The 12,846-nt window shown below is 36.1% G+C and overlaps 1 protein-coding gene across 1 annotated transcript in view; it reads left to right on the top strand.

The window, feature by feature from the left end:
* The first annotated feature begins 345 nt into the window (after positions 1-345).
* NCOA2 (nuclear receptor coactivator 2) overlaps positions 346-12,846 on the top strand; it is a 222,767-nt gene continuing 210,266 nt past the window's right edge. The window contains exon 1 of the mRNA XM_021688631.2: positions 346-444. The gene's annotated coding sequence lies outside the window, so the exon portion shown is untranslated. The remainder of the gene's footprint in view (positions 445-12,846) is intronic.

The following is a 12,846-nucleotide window of genomic DNA, read 5'->3' as shown; positions in this document are numbered from 1 at the left end:
GGAATTTTCAAAGGAATTTAAGATGGTGAAGGTCTTTATTCACAAATTTACAAACTGTAGAAGAACTCAGTAATGACCTTTATCACTGAAAAATCAAGGTCTTTTTTGCCTTGAAATACAGCAGTTACATATAATCTATGGGACTTGATCTAGAATATTATTCGTTGGGTGGTTTTCATAATCTTACAGTAAGTTACTCTGCTAAAAATGGCTTGACTTGATCAGTTCTTGTTTTTCCAAGTTCGTGCAAGTTCCACGTGTTTGGCTTTCCTGTATGAGTCTCAGGTACGCTGATTAGTCAGGCGGGCTCATCTGAAACTAATGTATAATAGTGCTGAGTTGTATAACTTGCCATACCAGTTTCATACTGTTTTTGTTTTGCTCAAGTAGATGAAAGGTTTATTTAAGTGTGGCCACACTGGTACTGCATTCCTGGTGATCTTGGTAGGTTAATGACAATCTTTGTCATAGAAATCAGGAAATGTGGGTTGAGCCTCTGGGATGCATGTCGTTGGTTCATTAAAATGCAGTCTCCCAAAGGACTGAGGATTATTGAAAGCACTTGGTAGGTAATGCAGCTTTAAAAACTTATCTTCATTCTGTTTTTTCAACTCCTTGAATACATCAGTATTTAATCATATTATCTAGTGTATGAATGCTTTCTCTAGTAAGATTAAACATGACTTTGGAAATCCAGGTAGGTGTCCTTCTACAGTTTAGTAGGTTTGGTTTAGGTGGGGTGTTTTGGTTGCTTGTGAACTCATATTGTCAGATTGTATTGCTGCTTTGTTTAAGCTTTTAAGTGAATTAACTCTGTCAGTCAGTGTGATTGATCCACTATTTTTTGGTTATTATTATTATAGAGAATGGGTTGAAGAATTGTTTAAAATACTTTGAAATATAATCAGTTAAAGCAGGTTGGTACAGGGGCGCCTGGGTGGCTCAGTCGTTAAGCGTCTGCCTTCGGCTCAGGTCATGATCCCAGGGTCCTGGGATCGAGCCCCGCATCAGGCTCCCTGCTTGACGGGAAGCCTGCTTCTCCCTCTCCCTCTCCCCCTGCTTGTGTTCCCTCTCTCGCTGTGTCTCTCTCTGTCAAATAAAGAAATAAAATCTTAAAAAAAAAAAAAAAAAAGCAGGTTGGTACTTAGCTTTGGGGTATCCTTTGGACAGTATTTGAATGGATTGTAATGATTATGGATTTTATAAGAAATTCAGGATAAATGTAGGTATGCCTCTATGAGAACAGGAGACATACTGCAGTATTCTTTTACCCAGCATAGTGAACTTATTTTAGGTATATTCCTTACATAATACCATTATTCCAAATGTAAACGAATAGGTGGTGAGATTGTTGTTGATTTGAAGACTGGTCATGTGTGTTTGTGTTGTAAGGAAAGAGATGACATAAAGCAGGATGTATTAACCTCTCTGGGTGAGCTTCAAGAATATATGTAATTTTGTAATAGAAATGGAAAATTTTGAGGTTGGGCAAGGAAAACTTAAGCAAAGGTAGTGAAGTGAGTTGGTTGCTGATAAAGAGCTATGGGACAGGACTGAGTGAGTTACTGATTGTCCTATCGAAAGTGCCGTCTCTAGAGAAACCTAGTAAATAAGTTATTTATTAGAACCTCAGTGAGGCAGCTAAGGCCTTTCATTTTTTTAACACCATTTCTGCCTTTTGTAAGTCAGTGTTGAATTTATGGACTACCACCAGTAAATTTACTTGAAAGTTTAAAACCACTGAAAGTTAAATTTCTCACCACCTCTCCTATTCTACCGTTTATGCATCTGGAAGATCATGACTGTTGGGGAAATAGCTTAGAGCTACCAATGTGTCTAGGAGTAAATTTGCATAAGGCACAAGGGCACTTCACTAGCTTTGGGGCTTAAATCTTCAACATTGATCACTGAGGATATGACCAACAGTCTTCCTGATTCATCATATATAAGTAACATTAAATTAAAATTAAAAACTTGCTTGTGTGAACCTTCCACATTACAGACAGTTTTTCAAAAGACATGCCCTTCAAGTTCCTTTAAGTTCTCTGTGTAATTGTAGGGATTACAGCGCTGTGCTTCTGCACGCTCTTCCTCTCTCTCTCTCTTCCTTTCTCTCTATATTTGAAGAACAGAAGGGTCAGTTTTCTGTGACTTTATTTGTATTAGTTTTATTGCTGTCACCATTTTGAACTAGTAACAGTGAAATACCTGTATCCTTTCACGTGTATGTGAGAAAACTTAAATAATAAGGGTAAGAGCATGTGTGCTTTATGCATATATATACACTGCTGTGTATCTGGTGGTAACTTAATAAAGGTAAGAAGGTGTGTAATTTATATGCATATATATATACACAGACTCAGCAGTTTGTGTTATAAGTCCTATACAGCTTTGAAAATAGTACTACATTGAAGTATATCCTATAGGTACTAAGGGAAAATTGACAAAAATATTATTAAGAACAGTTGGAGTTTCTATGGAAATCTGTTAAATGTTAACCCAGTGTTTTTGGCTTGTCTTGCCAGTTATGGGGAAGGTAAAGAGTAGTACAGGCTGGTTTGCTGGTGGCTCCATTTGAGTTGTCTCTGTCACTAATATGGTAGGTGTGTCTTGGGGAGAAGAGTCTGTGCTTAGAATGTTGGTGATAATGGCTTCCATTTATGAGATGATGAGGTAGAGGTGACTAAGCTTTGGCCAGAAAGAAACAGCCTGCTAGACCAAGTTAATGGGCCACCCATGTCAAAGATTGTGGGGGAAAGCTAAGTTTCATTTTAGCATCTATGAAAATTAGATTTTTTTTTTTTTAAGATTTTATTTATTTATTTGACAGAGAGAGCCAGTGAGAGAGGGAATACAAGCAGGGGGAGTGGAGAGGGAGAAGAGGGCTTCCCGCCTGAGCAGGGAGCCCGACGTGGGGCTCGATCCCAGAACCCTGGGATCATGACCTGAGCCGAAGGCAGACACTTAACGACTGAGCCACCCAGGCGCCCCGAAAATTAGATTCTTAAATTAAAATACAAGTGAAAACTGTAGTAAGATACCATTTTCTACCTCAGATTAGTAAAATGAATGCATGAACGAGTCTGCCCTTTGTTAATTAGGCTGTGATTAAAGAACATACTCATGAACTACTGGTTTGTGGTGTAAATTGGTATTTTCTGAAAATCACTTTGGCTTCAGAGATCAGGAGCCTTGCCTTACAATCAATCGTATCTTTTGACCTAGGAATGCCATTCCTAATATTCTGCTTCAAGGAAGAAGTCGTATATCTAGATGAAGATTTATGTACAGAGATTTCCATCTTGCAGTTTCTGTAAACAGTGAAACAGTAAATAGGGAAGAAATGGTTAAGTAAATGCTGATATGTTCTTAAGAAAGCAACAGCAATAATGGTAAGGGAAAAAAAAGCATAGTAGTAAATGGTTAGTTAGAATTAAATCTAATCATGTTTAAAGATATGGATAGAAAAACACCTGAAAGAAATACGCTAAATGGAAATAGAGCTGAACTATTAATTAACAAAAGGTGCTTTAGGGGTAGAGGGATTGTAGTGCACATATTTCTCATACTTTTCTCTCTTTTTCAAAATGAACATTTATTTTATGATCTTAAAAGGGAAAATCTAAAAAGAACAGAGTGAATACTAACTTCATTAAAGGGAGAAAGGTAGAACTGACTTCACTTGAAGGAGCTGCTCCAGATCTGAGGCCAAGTTTGGAAACAGAAGACCTATTCTAACACTCTCTGGAGCAAGTTCCAGGGACGGCAAAATCTTCTTGGAATGACTAGGAAAGGGTATTAATTTTCTTTTAGAGATTGTTGGTTTATAGGGTACATTCTGTAAGAGTAAGGACAGTATTAGTACAACTTTTTTATACCCTCTGGCTCCTGGTGCTTGATAAGTTTATAGGGAATAAATGAATGAAATTTGTTCTAGATTTTGGACACAAATTGACAAGATAAACGTCAGCATATCTTTTTGGAGTCAGATACCATATATATATATATTGATAGGATGGGGACGATAGAGAAATTTGAAGTGAAATAATCACCAGCTTATTTGGTATATTTTGTCCTAAGAATGTGTACCTTAGGCATATGAATGTCAGTCTTGAAAAATGGACTGCTTTATTATTTAAGACAGATCGGGGGAGAGAGAGGGAAAAAAAGATAGTTGCAGAGCTCCTTAGGATGTATGGGACCAGTCATGGGGGCAGTTGAAGGTCTGGGCCCAAGGAATTAGGACCCTGAATTGCTCAGGGAAGTTTGTTCATCCCTTCTGAGGATCAGGATTGCTGAGAATACTATTAACTTGCCATATAATATTTGAACAGTTGTGTATACATATATATATATGTATTATTCTTTAAATTTTAGCCCTTTTTTGGATTTATTTTTTCCTAGAAAATCTGGAAGTTATACTCATAGGCTCACACCAGATGACAGAAAGTTTAAAGATATTTGGTAGGCAGTATTTACTGAGACAGCATGACTGTATAATCAGCATCTGATTTACCCATTGTTTTATAGGAACTTGGTCTTGGTAATAAATTCAGTATCCTCACACAAATATTTCCTCCACCCCAGCTTGAATAAATAGCAAAGGAGTTAATGTGTCCAATACTCATTTAAGAAATTGTATTAAATTTCCAGATTAGGCTATTATCACTCTAAAATCAGTAACTTTTTAAAAGTTTGCTAAATGTTGTTCTTTTCCTACCCTGGATAATTTTGCTTTTCACTGTGAAAATTACTTATGTTTCATCCTGCATTGATATGCTTTCTTACTGTCGCTACATTCAATGTCCAAATTGTAATTTATATTTATAACTGCCTCCCATCTATTAGTCATCCATGATATTCTCTCCTGTTTTTAAAACAAAGAAAAAAACCTGACTGACTCAAAGAAGCTTTTCCAATGAACATCAGTTGTCCACCAATCACTCTGCATAACGATCTTCAGCCAGCTATTATACTAAGAATATCATATTTTCCTGCATTTTTATTTCCTCATTTGTTTATTTCCTGTAGATGGTAAACTCTTTGAGGGCAGGGATTATGTTTGATCATTGATGTGTGTGCCAAATTTCCAGTACAAGGTTGTATACACAGTAGACTCAATAAATAACTCACTGACTAGCTGTTGAAAAATTTGATGAGCCTCCCAAAGTGGTTAGCATAGTCTGAGTACTTTATGTATTAGTTAAATCTGACTCAGTAATTGGCAGTCCTTGGGTTTCAAGTAGTGATGGAATACTTGCTTGCCTCTCGCTAACGTCAAGAAAGTCCCTAGTAGAAGAGCCTAATGACGGAGATGCTATTTGGCTTTGTAGCACCTAGAAATACAAGTGTAAAAGCAGTTTTAAAACAGATTCTTTGAAATCTTTCTGAAAGTCCTGAGCATTTCACTTTTGTGAACTATTTGGCTAGTTGGTTGATCTCTGCAACTTCAGTAATGATTATAGTCATTGCTGTAATTATCAGGCACCTGCTATGGACCAGACCCTTCCATATGTGGTTTACTTCTCTTCTGTTTCCTTATACACTAAAAAACTCAACATGGTACATATTATGCCCATTTTACAGTTGGAGAAACTAAGGCAGAGAGAGGTTTTAAATTACCTTGTTCAGGATCATACATAATGGTAAATGGCTGAAGTCAGTATTTGAACATTGGTTTATTGGGGTACAAAACTTATGTGGATTTTATTATGTCTTAAAACCTCTCAGAGATGAGGATACTAAAGGGAAAACTGTACTTAAATCCAAATAATGGAGCTAGCCAGTAACATTTTGAAAAATACTAGTAGATTTCATATTGCTCTTACAGTATTGCCTGTAATCGTAAATAATTGGTGTCTTGCTTACTGAAATCCATGGTTTTCTGTACTTGGAATGAATACTGCTTTCTAAGTGAAAAGGAAGCTCATAACATTTAAAAAAAAAATTTATTTATTTTAGAGAGCACGGGGCGGGGAGGGGCGGAGGGAGAGGGAGAGAAAGTCTTCTTTGTTTTTTTTTTTAAAGATTTTATTTATTTATTTGACAGAGAGAGACACAGCAAGAGAGAGAGCACAAGCAGGGGGAGTGGGAGAGGGAGAAGCAGGCTTCCCGCTGAGCAGGGAGCCCAGTGTGGGGCTCGATCTCAGGACCCTGGGATCATGACCTGAGCGGAAGTAGATGCTTAACGACTGAGCCACCCAGGTGCCCTGAGGGAGAGAAAGTCTTAAGCAGACTCAGTGCTAAGCGTGGAGCGGGACGTGGGACTCGATCTCACCACCCCAAGATCAGGACCTGAGCCGAAACCAAGAGTCAGACACTTAACAGACTGCGCCACCCAGATGCCCCAGGAAGCTCATAACATTTATCTGTGCCATTTGTGTCGTAATAATCACTACTGTTTATCTTAAATATCAGTAAATCTTCATAATAAGAAGGAACTCATATTAATAGTCTTGACTAAGATCTAGAGGCACAATGACTTTGTGACAGAAGCAGATTTCAGTAAGAACCATGCCAAAAATATTGTGGTGTAGATTATCAGTGTATATTTAATGGAAAACACGGTGATTTTTCTTAGTGCTATATTTAGGTGATGTGATGAAATAAGTAACTTATTGGCAGTATATAGATTGGTTTATCTGCTTTGTCATTCTGCCTTCCTCCCAAAGCTGTATTTTATAACTTAGGGGGAAGCATTATCTAGGAAGCAAATTTATGAGGTATACACTAACTTCAAAAAGAAAAGGCATTCCTAGTACAATAGAAAGCTGTTTTACTTCCTTCCTGTTTGGTGAAGAATGTCCTAGTATCACTACTTCCTCTGTGAGGAAGAAATTGGGTGTCGCACAGCCAGCTCTTGAGGTAAACCTACTCAGATCTCTTTTGGATGAGTAATTTCTTGAATGTTCTGAAAACAAAACCAGAGTGCTGCTTTAGAGAGTTCTGTAAGGATTGAGATAAAGTGTTTGGGATTTGTGTAGGAAGGTGTCTAGCTTCTTGGAGTTGGTTGAGATAGTTTCATAGGAGATGCTCCCCCGGGCTTGGCGAAGACACGGTGTCTTTAAAACAGTGCATTAAACAGTCCTGGAGGGTGCCTGGGTGGCTCAGTCGGTTAAGCGACTGCCTTCGGCTCAGGTCATGATCCCAGGGTCCTGGGATCGAGTCCCACATCGGGCTCCCTGCTCTGCGGGGAGCCTGCTTCTCCTTCTCCCCCTCCCCCTGCTGGTGTTCCCTCTGTCTGTCAAATAAATAAATAAAATCTTTAAAAAAATAAAAAAATAAAAAAAATAAACAGTCCTGGAGCCCTTGTAAACAAAGTTCAGTCTCCAAATCTAGAGAGACTTTCTTTTCAACCAGATGGTGCTTTGACTTCAAGAGGAAACTAGACTCTTAATAGTTACACAAACATAGTTTACCAAGAGCAGGTTTTACACGAGGCATACCTCTAAATTATTTCTCAGCGTGGTGCTGCAACCTCCCCATGTTGTGCATCATGTGGATATCTTTTTCTCCCTAGAAAGCATACATGTACTTTTCAATACTTTGGACAGTTCATTATTAACTAAAGAGGCCCATTTCAGAGCAATGTTTCTTTGGGCTTTTTCTATAAAAGTTATAACCACCTATTTAACTGAGTTTCTGACTGCCTTAATATTATACCCCAGCAGGGTCGTGTTTCATCAGAATCAGATTAGGGCTTAGTTCAGTCCTGGGACCTACTGATTTCTCTTAACTATCTTGGTTCCTATCTGGAAAGTTTTCAAGACCGCCAGCTGTGTGGCCTGTTTGGAAAGCAAAAGGCTTGTGGCAGGAATGTGGGTTTGCCCTATTAGTGTTGCAAAATCACTTCTTATGTAGAGAGTCTTGCTTTTCTCTTGCCTCCTATAGTCTGGTTTTAGATTATTTTTCTTGTGGTTTTGGTTTGTGAGTGTGTACTCATGGCTTTCATTTCCTTTATTCTTTTCCTTTCCTTCACAACAGACCATGAGAAGGGAATAACTTTGAGATATTTTTGTATTTGTTTACATTGCCAAGTTATATAGGCAGCTTCCCTTTTATCTTACAGAAAATAAACCCAGGATGGTTAAAAATACTTGAAATCATTAGTTTTAACTTATGTCCTTAACAATTCTTTCACTGTTTGGTTTAAATATAACTATTGGTAATAGGGTTATAATTTAGAAGGTGTGGACATTAAAGAATTTACCTACAATGGCACCATCCTCACACAACCACTTTTAGTATTTTAGTGTTTTCTTTTAGGTCTCTAAGAGATTATTCTGTTTGTTTTGTTTTTTTAAGTGCTATTACTGGGGATGAAGTTCATACATTGGAATTTTACCTCATTTTCTCAACTCTTTCTTTTCCTTAGAGGTGTTCAGTGCCCAAAGAAATAGCCAAAATAAAGGAAGAAGAAATCACAGATGGAAGGACTTTTACATTAACAAGTTGGATGATTAGTCCTTTATAATCAGTGTCAAGTATCTTACCTGATTTCTAATAAGATATGATCAAGAAGTCATTACAAAGCACAATGCATTATCTTCTTTAGCACTCCAAAACTTATTTACCTACCGGTATTTTATTGAACATGTTGGAAATTTAGGCATTCAAATAAAAGGTTCGGATATGTAGGAGTGAGTAGTGTCAGTCTGCGTAGGGTATATTATTTCTGCACTTGTTTTGGTTAAAAGGAATGATAGCTTGAAGGAAATGTCCTCTGGAGAGCATTGATTACTGACCCCGAGCTGTGTTTCTGTAGTCTGCCTGAAGAGAGCTCATCAGTGAGAAATGGTTAAATTCTCAAAGTTAGAAGGCACATCATTGAAAATACAGCTGAGAAAGGCAGTGGTTTTCTTCATACACACAAATACAATTTTTATATTCTAAAAAAAAGAAGAAGCTTAACTATTGATGAAAAATTTCAGAATGCTTAAATGTTAGTCTTTTCCATTAGGCTTATTTTTTTAAGTTATATTTTTTTACTTAGGAAATAAATACTGCTTGCTTACATATTCAAAGAGCATTTCAGGGCTCTCACTTCCCAGTGTTGGACTTGAAAATGAACCGAAGGTAAATAAATGGCCCATTTTAGCGATCTGCAGAGTGCAGATTTCTTCACTTATTTCCCTCATAGAAGCGTATTGTGTCATGGAGTTTGGGTAGTTTCATCTTTTTGATGTGACCTTCCAAAAAATGCTGTTGTTATTTCTCTTTTCTTGGGGGGGGGGTGGATCATACATTATATTTTATTTTTACATCTGCCAATACACTGTAACCATCTTTCCAGGTCAGGAAATGTTTATTCCTCTAGTTATTCCTTTTTAAAGATTGTGTTGTAATGTTTATTATTTAATGTTAATAATCATAGTATGTGAGCACATTTTTACTTTTGCCATTTTATAGGTGAGTCTTGATTTTTAGATTTGTTCATCTTCCTTAATCGAGCACTTGGAGTCTAAATTCATTTGCAGAAATGTGGCTTTTACTCCATAGCTGAAAGTAGGATAGCTGTAGGTTGGTGATGCATACTATACTTTGATAGTTTTGTGAGTCTTTTTGTGGTATTCTGTGCTTTATTTTAAAATATGACTTGTTCATGTATTTGTGGACAAGGAAGTGGCTTTTGAAATTTACTCTGTATCTGAGAATTACCTTCCACATTCTAAAATGGATGTAAGAGAGAAGTGGGTAGAGGTGTGTGGGGGGGGGAACACTTGTGTAAACATTTAAGGATTAGGAAGAACAGAAATATCAAAATTTTTTAGGCAACATCGACTGCTTCTATTCCTAAAAAAGATTTTTTTGATGTAACTTTAAAAAATGAATACATAACTTATTCTGCTGTAATTTCTTTCATTTTTAAACATTTAATTTGTGAATTACATAAGCATTGAATCTCATATATATGAGGGGAAGAGTGAGGTTTGAGACTAGAACCCACAATCTCTTATTTTCTCAAAATAGCTCTCTTCACTCTGCCATGTTACCACTATTACCAGTGACAAGTCATACCTCTTTGCCTGAAGTGGTGAGTTCTACCACTTTTAAAATACCATTACTAAAAACAGCTCAAGTTCCTAAGCTGCCTTATATTTCCAAAAGCATTTGAAAGTATTTTTGGTCCTGCTAAACATCATTAGATGGAAGTAAGAAGAAAGTGTATTTGGTTAATTTGTATTAGAGAATTCATAGTTGTCTGGAGGAAGGGTTAGAAATGTCTCATTCCTTTGGGACTTAAATATATTCATCAAGTGTTATAAAATCAGGAGCACAAGATACATTCAGATTAGCTAATTAAGCCTTTGCCTCGGAGTTTGCTATTTTATAAATAGGGCAAAAAATCACACTTATAGTTTCTTCCATGTTACTGTTAGGTCAACTGGGACCTTGTAATTAAGTAATTTGATTCACCCTTTACTTATAAATGTTTGCTCCCAATTTTAGACACGAATCCTTACAATATTTTAAGATCGGTTCAAGTACTATTGCTCTAATGAATATTTTCCTCTAATTATATGTCTTTGCTAATACCTCTTCAAAGTGTATGCTTCTATCTGAATTGTGGTCTCCTCTCAGATTGTTCAGTGTCAGTTCTGGGTAATTGATTGAGCATGACTACTGAGGGAAATATTTTCATATGATGTCATTTGTATCAGTGAGAGTGCACTTTATGAGAAGATTTTTACAGTAGTTCCTTTACTCCAAGTTGCTATTTATTGTGAAGTACAGTATTGGATTAGCAACTTTCCAGGAAAAATAAAAAGAAACACTGTCACATTAAATGTACACTTGTAAGATACTTCACCTTTTCAGAAAATATGAAAAAGTATATATGCTGGGAAAGTAAGGGCTGAATGACTTTAATCAAATCACATAATCTCACCGAACCTCCTTTTTGACATTTGCCTAGTGCACGTAATAATTACATACTCAAAGTCCACCTCACAGAACTGTTGTAAAGATAAAATAAGAGAAAAATAATCTGTAGATGTTTGAAACTTGTAAAGTTTAATGTAAGATTAAGGAAATGGTTGTGCCTTAATATTAAGCAAATAGAAGATGCGGTATCTTCAAACCCTATTTATTTAGACTAATGGCCCTTTATTTGAGGACAGTAGAATTTTTTAGAGCTAAAGTGGGATATGGAGATAATTGTGCCACTCTCTCTTTTTTTCACTGAGGAACTGAAGCCCAGAGATGGTAAATGATTGGCCTTGAGTCTTATAGGGAAATCTAGGAGGACGGCCAGGTCTCCTGACGCACGTTCTCATTCCATGCTAGCCTCTTGAGCAGTCTAGAAGAGAGAAACAATGAGCTACCTGTTGAGTCAGATATTCTTGAGTATCTTCCTCCCAGATAGTGTTACTTTTTATAATGAAATGTTAGTATTATCATTTTAAAGTTCCTAATTCTTGTTCAGTACTCTGTTTTGACTTTTGTAGTATATTTTGGCTAAAATGTTAAGGACTTACTTTTTCGCAGATTTTTTTTCTTCTTTTGTGTCATGTTTTATTAAAAAAACTGACAAATTACTGTGTAATGTGCTAAAACTGAAATTATGAGAGAAAAGATAAACACAGGCCATTAATAATTTAAGTTACTGTTTGTCACACCTTTACTATTTTGACATTTAGTACACATAGAATTTGTTAACATACCCCTTCCACCATACCTCTTTCAGTGTTTTGAAGAGAAGGTGAGAAGGTATGTTTCTTTGTGACCACTTTTAAAAACATTATCCTTTTTTCTTTGCCTCAAATATTTATGAAGACAGAAAATAGCATTGCTTATTTTTATTGGCCACACTTAAACAATAACTGGGAAATAAATGTGTTATCGGTCAATACATATTTGCCGGAGTACCCTCTACAGAGGGTTTGTTAGGTGCCAGTGATTTTAAGACACGCTGGTCTTTGGGCCAAGAGGCCATGAACATACTTATTTACCGTTGCATCCTTTTATAACATGAGATCAAACATTTTCCTGTATTTAAAAATACCTAGTTAAAAAAAAAACCTGGTAAAATAATTTTCTCTATTTGTGTTCTTTTTCCCTCATGTGAAATTTGAATAGAGAAATACTGTAAATAGAAGAAGTGTGAATAATTTTAGAACCCTGAGAATAATATGAAAGGTTAAATTGTCTATGCTTTAATAAAAGAAGCAGTTAAAATTATTTTAGTCACTGGAATAGTAAGTGTGTTTGTTTAAACTGTAGCACACCTAGACAGAAATAAATCTTGTTAAAACAACAACTTACTACTGACCTTACTTGCTTTGCCCATTCTGGGTCCCCGAATCTCGACTGCAATAAAATAGAAAAGGTCTGCTTGGAATATTTGTAATAATATCCCTAAAAGGTTCTTTAACCTGATACTTTATGAAGAAAAAATAAAAAGGATTAGTTACGCACGCCTTGAATTTATAGTCTGAAATGAGAATCCAAACATTTTGTTATATACTATAGTTAACTAAGGCATGCTTAGATACTGCAAACTGCAAATGACCATTTGTGGGATTTTGATTCAATCTTCACTTCCTTCTCATAGAGGAACTCAAACCCTGAGTCACTCTATGAGATTGGTCTGCATATTGGTTTGATCTGAATTGTTGATTATGTTATTTTTGTGAAAAACATTAAAAGGTATACAAGAAGACACTATTATACATAATACTTTCTAGTCTGTAAGTTCCTTGAAGTCAGAGCTTTTTTTTTTAAACACCTCCAGAGCCTCTTTATATCCCCATTTATAGGTCCTGGTATTTTAAATATTTGTTGGATAAGTGAATAAATGGATTTATATTTATTTATCTTATGCACCATAATTCTCTTTTGTGTTTG

This window comes from Neomonachus schauinslandi, chromosome 4 (genome assembly GCF_002201575.2).
Source record: "Neomonachus schauinslandi chromosome 4, ASM220157v2, whole genome shotgun sequence".
Classification (NCBI taxonomy): Eukaryota; Metazoa; Chordata; class Mammalia; order Carnivora; family Phocidae; genus Neomonachus; species Neomonachus schauinslandi.
The sequence above is the reverse complement of the archived record's forward strand: the minus strand, read 5'-3'. Positions and strand labels throughout refer to the sequence as shown.